This window comes from Lucilia sericata, unplaced genomic scaffold, assembly GCF_015586225.1.
Source record: "Lucilia sericata isolate MDLA Ls3-8-SP2 unplaced genomic scaffold, ASM1558622v1 Contig000038F_arrow, whole genome shotgun sequence".
Taxonomy (NCBI): domain Eukaryota; kingdom Metazoa; phylum Arthropoda; class Insecta; order Diptera; family Calliphoridae; genus Lucilia; species Lucilia sericata.
The window spans coordinates 84,052-91,172 of NW_023994076.1; the positions used below are offsets into that span (position 1 = coordinate 84,052).

Sequence of the window (7,121 nt, forward strand, 5' to 3'; positions counted from 1 at the left end):
GAGCATCCGTAATCCCTCTTCAACGCTCCAACTCTAAAAATGAATTCTTGGACATTCATAGTTTTGCTGGTCCCATCAAATCTCACTCCCCATTTGGCTAATTTAAACTTATCCAAGGGCTCTTGAGGTCTTGGCATGGACATTGCCAAGTTGTAGTTTAGAGGCGGTGGCGGTTGCTGAGCGGGTGGCCCCGACCAAGTATCCTGTGGATACCCAGCCTGGGACGCACTTTGCCGTTGGAAATTGGCCTGTGGACCTTGTGGTGGCTGCGGCCATAGTTGCTGTTGCTGAATAAAAGCGTGAGCTGACGGTTGGACGTACGGCAACTGGTTTTGTGGTTGTGGCTGGTTATGCTGTTGCGCTGGCTGTAGATTCTGGGGGTTTCCCTGCGACCAAAGTTGCTGCGGCTGACTATTACACGCCGCCGGCTGCTGGATAAGCGGCAGAGGATTTTGCTGCTGAAGCAGCGACTGCTGCTGCTGGTACGGTGTCTGTACTGGCGGCTGCTGATATGAAGTCTGTACTGGAGGCGGCTGGATGCTAGCCTCTACTACTCTGGGAGCTGCTGGACCGACGGGTACATAATTTGGAGCTGGAATTAATGGTGGTGGCTGCTGATAAGTCGCCGGGCCAAGCGGCGTCGCTGGTTGACCATACCCCGATGGCTGTGCCTCCAAAGAGGTTCTGAAAGGCTGTGTAGTCGGCATTCCTTGGCCGATAGGGGACATCTCGGCAGGCACGGGAGCCGCATTACTCATCGACAGCGACAAAAACAGCTGCTTCATGTCATCTAATACTTTTTGTATTTTGTTGTCGACCTCCTTCATAAATTGAACTTGGCGCAAACCCACCGAAGCATCCACTATATTCTGGATGTCATTCACTTGGATGGAATTTTCCATCCCTTGGCCTGCCATACTACCTCGAACTTCCCTCCTAATGTTCTGCGCTGTTTCGCTTAGGAATGTCGGTGACACTACTGTCTGATTTGCACTCTCAGAACTGATGGACAGATCGTGGGTGCTGTGTGTAGTTGTAGTCGTTGTTGTACTGGCTGTGGGATGGGTAAACGTAGCGATAGATGCGGTAGGGGTATCGGTACTACAAGTTACATTACTCGCTGTTGCCATAGCGTTGGTTTGTTGTTCTAAACGACCCGCGCGACGGGTTAAAACCATTTAAAACAATTAATACAAAATTCACACTTATTTAAAAAAACAAGGTGTGTAAATATATATAAATACGAAATTCGTAGCACAGAATCTTTTGCAGCGTAAGTTCCAAAAGAAGATATAAACTAAAAGATTTTCGATCTTTCAAACAAAAAACCAAAAAGAAAACAAACTCAAAATTCAAAACTTAAATAACTTGTATGCGGGCGGCATTTTCGGGTAAATAAAAGTTTGCAGGTAAGTTTTCACAATTTACATTGCTGAATTGTGTATAGATATGACCTAATTATTTTTCCTATTCTGGTTTCAGGAGATGCAGAGTACGACTAACAACAACAACAAAACAAAAGGATGTACAAGAACTAATTGTCTTCCTACAGTACGGACTAACGAGGTGCAGCTTGATCAAGGTTACGTTCCTCTGGTATTCAAGGACTACCTTCCTAGACTTCCTGTAGAACTAAAACGTACGTATCTTTACGTTAAGAGCAATTAATTTTGGGCTATTGTAATCTAAAGGGATGTTGTAGCTATCCTTCCATCCAACTTGAGCATTTAGAGAATAAACTGTGTCTATTATCTCTAAGCCTCAAGTTGTTAGGAAAGGATAGCAACGAATGAATCCAGAATTCCGACCCTATTGTCCACACCAGATGTCGCAACGCGATCGGGACTCTTTAGTCCTCGAGACCGGGACTTACATCTGTGAGAACAATAGTTGCCATGCGCAATTAGGGATTCATACCTATTGAAACTAAAAGGAAGAAAAAATTAAAAATGTCAATACCCTATCCCGTCCGCCTACGTAGCTACAGCTAGGGACTCTTATTAACCTAACCGGCCTACGCAGACTTCAGGGAAATGATAGCTCCTATAAATTGGTCTATGGACCTACTTCGTGCCCCACGTTGGGCGCCATTTATGTAGTAGTGTGTTGTGTCAGCTGTTTGTTTAAATAAACAAACAGACAACATAAACACAAAAAGGAACAGAGCGGCCAGATTGCTAGCGGCGCTGGTATGCCCGCGTATTGCGCGGCTAAAGCTCGCCGGATGGGGTGGTTCTTGCCGGCAATCTGGACCACAAACACACACTAACACAAAAATTCATACCAGCATTTGGGGTATTATTAGAAAAGGGGGCCAAAAGTAATCCTGCATCTCCCTACGGTCATACCTATACACAATACGACCCTCCCTCTCGAGGATTCATCCTCGCCATGACGTCATCTTCCTCGACGTCCCAGATCTTCCCTGCAAACATTTAGTCACCCTACTTACCGCCGATTATTAGAAATTTACCACATCATATTAATGATAACAAACTTAAATTTTCATTTAAACATTATAAAGGTTTCTGTTTATTATAAAAAAAATTAACAATGTCTCATCGAAATTTAGAATTTGAGTTTTAGAAAAATTTTAAAATATTAGCAAATTTTTAATAATCCAACTTCAGATGATAATTATTAACAAATTAAGTTTTTAATAATTATGCAAATTTAGGTTTTAGCAAATTTAGTTTTTAGTTTTAAGATTTTAACAAACTTTAGTTTTTAAGTTTTAGCAAAATTTAGTTTTTAAGTTTTAACAAAATTTAGTTTTTAAGTTTTAACAAGATTTAGTTTTTAAGTTTTTAGCTTTTAGATTTTAAGATTTAATCAAATTTTAGTTTTAATTTTTATCAAATTATAGTTTTTAAGTTTTAGGTTTCAAATTTCATTTAAGTTTTTACTTCATTTAGAGTTTTTCTTCTTTTAATTCAAGATTTTCCCTTCTACTTTCAGGTTCCTCAACATGGACAGCTGGCAGGACTAACGCAAATGGACTATTGAGGAGAGCTGGTTTGCAGGTGTGGTTTTCTGTCCGTCCGTTTTATAGTCTGTTCGGGTATTTCAGGTAAGTAACAAAAAATATATATATTATAAGAACCTTTTAAATAATTTGGTTTTTTTTTCCTTTTTTTTTGTATATACTGGTTTCCGGCAACCTATGAGTACAAATCTACCGCGACACTATTCATAAGTAGGCCTGAGCTCAATCCTAACCTTACGCGCACGCCTGGTTCAATTTCAACCAGCGGACTGGCTTCGAGCAACTAACCGTAAGGTTTGCCTATAAACGAATATAGGCTTTATTTTTTTTTTGTTTACTAAATTTTTTTTTATTTTTTTATATATAGAAATTATCTAAAAGGACAGGTTCTGTCCGTCCTGTCGTTCGGGTAAGAGGTACACGTCTATGTCGAAAACCTTAATACCTGGGCACCATAGGACTGTTGGTGCGGATCTGCTAGAGTAGTCCCACGCTGGATGGAGCTGGCGATGGCGTGACTCAGGGTTGCTGCTTTAGTATTATGTTTCTCGCTTTATTTAGCTTTAAGATTGATTTAATTTAGTTTAAAACTTTTATGAATAAAAAAAAGAATTATTTAATTTAAATGAAGATTTTTTTTCTCTGACGGCCACGGGCTCCACCTTCTTCTTGGGCAGGGAAAAATGAAAAGACCGGCATTTTGGCTTTTAGGGACCGAGAAACCTCGGTAAACAAGATGGTTCCCTTCTATTTAATTAAATTTCAGCTATTCAGTCTTCTACAGTTTTTTTTTCTGGCATAAACATAAACATAAACAAAAACAAAACTATTTGTTTATGTTTTCCAGCTGTCAAACTGTTTACTAATCTGCGTTGCCAACTTTTTATCTAACTTCTTCTTTTTTAAATTTGCCCTACTACAGGGTGCACACGACAAAGGGGACCTTATATGGGGGGGTAAGGTCAATTATATACCGATCCATATAAATTTTGTAGTGTGAATTTGGATCGCATGAAACTTATATGTGTCGAATTTCATCGGTATATTCGTATTTTTAAACCAGTAATAAGGGTTAAAACAAATTTGGAAGGAATGAAGAAATAGCTATCTGAACACTGTTGGACAATTTTTGCTAGCACCAATAGCCTTAATTGCCAATAGCGTTAAAGTCATTTTCTGAAGGGGACCTTATATGGTGGGTAGGTCTATTATGGACCGATCCACATGAAATTAGAGAGTAATTGGCTCACATGAAACTTATGTATGCCGATTTTCATCGCTATATTCGTATTATTAAGCCAGTGATGATCATTATAGTCATTTTCTGAAGGGGACCTTATATGTGGGGTAGGGCCAATTATGGTCCTATGTCCGCCATAATTCATAATTTAATTTCGGAAGTTAAAAAACCGATTTATTGCGAAATTTTGTGGCATTTGCTTCTTAAACAACGAATTTGTGAATATTTGAAGCTTTTTACACAATATAACCCCCCATCTTTTTGATGGTGGGTATAAAAATAATACATCCAGCGAATTTCTTGAAAAGGAGGGGCACAATAGGCCCGCTAGTGGACTAGGTGTATATCTTCGGATTTGATGTAGTATACATCCTCCTATCAACCTAACTTAACCTAACCTATTCAAAAACTCTTGTAAGAGAAATTGCAAGTACTTCTTTAACTCCCTATTCGTAGTAAGAAGTCTTATCAGCTTTTTAACTTATTATTATACCCTCCACCTTCGTGAGAAGGGTATATATAAGTTTGTCATTCCGTTTGTAATTTCTAAAATATAATTTTCCGACCCTATAAACTATATATATTCTGAATCGGAGTCGATTAAGCCATGTCCGTCTGTCTGTTGAAATCAGTTTTCTGAACACAGTATTTTGTTTTTGTTTTTTTGAGTATTTCGTTTCGTGTGTTTCATTGCCCTTGTGTATGTTGTTTTGTTTCTTGGTGTATTCAGTTTCGTATGTTGGGATGGCTGTCTATATTGTTTTTGTTTTCTTGGTGTATTGAATTTCGTATGTTTGGATGTCTGTTGGGTTCATTGCGTTGTGTACTTTGTTTTTGTTTTTTGTTTTGCATTTCGTTTCGTATGTTTGGATGTCTATTGATTTTACTGCCTTGTGTTTTTTGTTTTTTGTGTGTATATTTCGTTTAGCGTTGTTGTTCATTATGTTTTGTATTGTATGTATTGCTATAAGAATGATATAGTCGGGAAAATTAATTTTTAAATACACTATGGTCAAGGGTATATAAGATTCGGCACAGCCGAATATATCACTCTTGTTTTTCAATATAAGTTTTTCCTGGTATGTATATAAACTTACTTAAGTAAGTACTTACTTAAGTAAGTACTTACTTTAACATAAACTAAGCGCTAATTTCTTTTTACAATCACAGTGGTTATACATATTTTAGTACTTACCACATACTTTTAAACAAATTAAATATTTTTAAAATCAGAGATTCGAAAAGTTAAATCAATTTCAATAATTACAAAAAGCTAAACAGGTAAAAACATTTCTTATAATTAATCTTTATTTTCGGGTAACAAAATTTTTTTCAAAAGACCTTATATGAAGGTTATTATTTATTATAAACATGAATTTATACATAATTGGTAACGAAATTTGTAGAATTGGTGCGGTTTTTGGTAAATTATGTAGTATCGTACTCAAATCATGTATGCATATATTTATATTTTATGTGTTCTCAGTACTTAGGTTCTTTGATTTGATTAGATTTCTTGTTATTTAAAAAAATTTCAATTATAAACGCCGCGAACCATGCCTTCACGATTTCGTGTGTGCCATTTACACGTCAATATCCGTATATAAGTTCTTCGAAATGATGCATTGCAAAGAGCGTAGCACACCGGATTAATAGTAGAGTTAATGTAACAAAGAGCATAGAAAAAATTCCCATAGCTCATTTGGTATACAATCGGAACAGGTAGTTAATGGTTTAATTAGAACTAAAATATTATAAGGAGTCCATGTAATAATAAAACTTAATAGTATTGCTGAAAGAGTTTTTGCAGCTTTGGATTCCTGGCGTTTTTCTTGTGATTTTTTCTTTTTCTTTCCAATGTTTTCTTCCAGCTGCATAGACAGATTTACCAAGCTTGTTTAGGAATTATTTTGGCATTAAGAGGAATTCTGACATCTGGAGAGATATGTGACATTCGACGTCCAAGGGGTAAACTGTATTCAGAATCTCGAGATGGTAAAGTTCGACGTGGAAGTAAATTAGTGGGAGGAATTGGGGAGTCTTCGTGTATCATTTTAATTGATGGTGTTATTTCCACGCCATTGCTTGCATTTCCACAATCTGGTGGCAATCTAATTAATATAGTATAAACAGATTCCTGACTAACTGAACGTGTTCCAATTTTATTGTTACATAAAGATCGTGACTCTCGGGTTCCTGTTACTGACGCAATGTCTTGAACTTGCGATAGTGGAGTTAGTGGATGTCTCAAAGGAATAGGTGATACATCAGGTAGTAAGATACTTGGTGGCCGAACGCCGCTTACACTCCCGCCTAAAGAGTATGTATCACGCATTATACTATGACACCTATTTAAATGAAAAAAAAAAAAAAAATAGTTAATATAATAAAACATATAATTTTTTACTGAATGAATTTATTAAAAATGATTTTTTATGTTTATAATTGTCATTTTATTAGCAGTGTTTCAATATCTGGTAAAGATTTTTAGTACTAAGTACAAATGTTGTATTATTTTGTCTGAAATATAGGCAATTTTTTCAAGTCTACATAACCTAATATCAAGCGATCTTACATTAGTACATTTGGGCATATGGGAATTTCCATGAAGAGGTCAACCAGGACTGAAAAAATAAACACCCAACAAATTTTTGTATAATACCAAAAACTTTGGTTGAGCTGATGGCCATAGTAGATAGTGTTCGTTTTTTCCTTTAACTTTATACTAATTCACTATTATGAAGTTTTTAAATAAATAAATAATTTTTGAAATCAATCTCTTATTACGAACTGGATTTCCAAATAGCGCTTTTGAGATAATTATTATATCTACAAGTTTATATTAAAACCCCAATAAAATACAGAAAATATTGAAAAAATTTAGATATTTGATTT

At 36.3% G+C, this 7,121-nt stretch overlaps 1 long non-coding RNA gene and 1 pseudogene across 1 annotated transcript; one reads left to right on the forward strand and one right to left on the reverse strand.

Moving 5' to 3' along the window:
- Positions 1-3,079: 3,079 nt before the first annotated feature.
- LOC119613183 lies at positions 3,080-3,678 on the forward strand. The gene is made up of 2 exons (XR_005232210.1): positions 3,080-3,280; positions 3,354-3,678. It is a non-coding gene; the product is annotated as an uncharacterized LOC119613183 (long non-coding RNA).
- A 2,035-nt stretch (positions 3,679-5,713) lies between these two features.
- LOC119613188 lies at positions 5,714-6,565 on the reverse strand (annotated as a pseudogene).
- Positions 6,566-7,121: the final 556 nt, after the last annotated feature.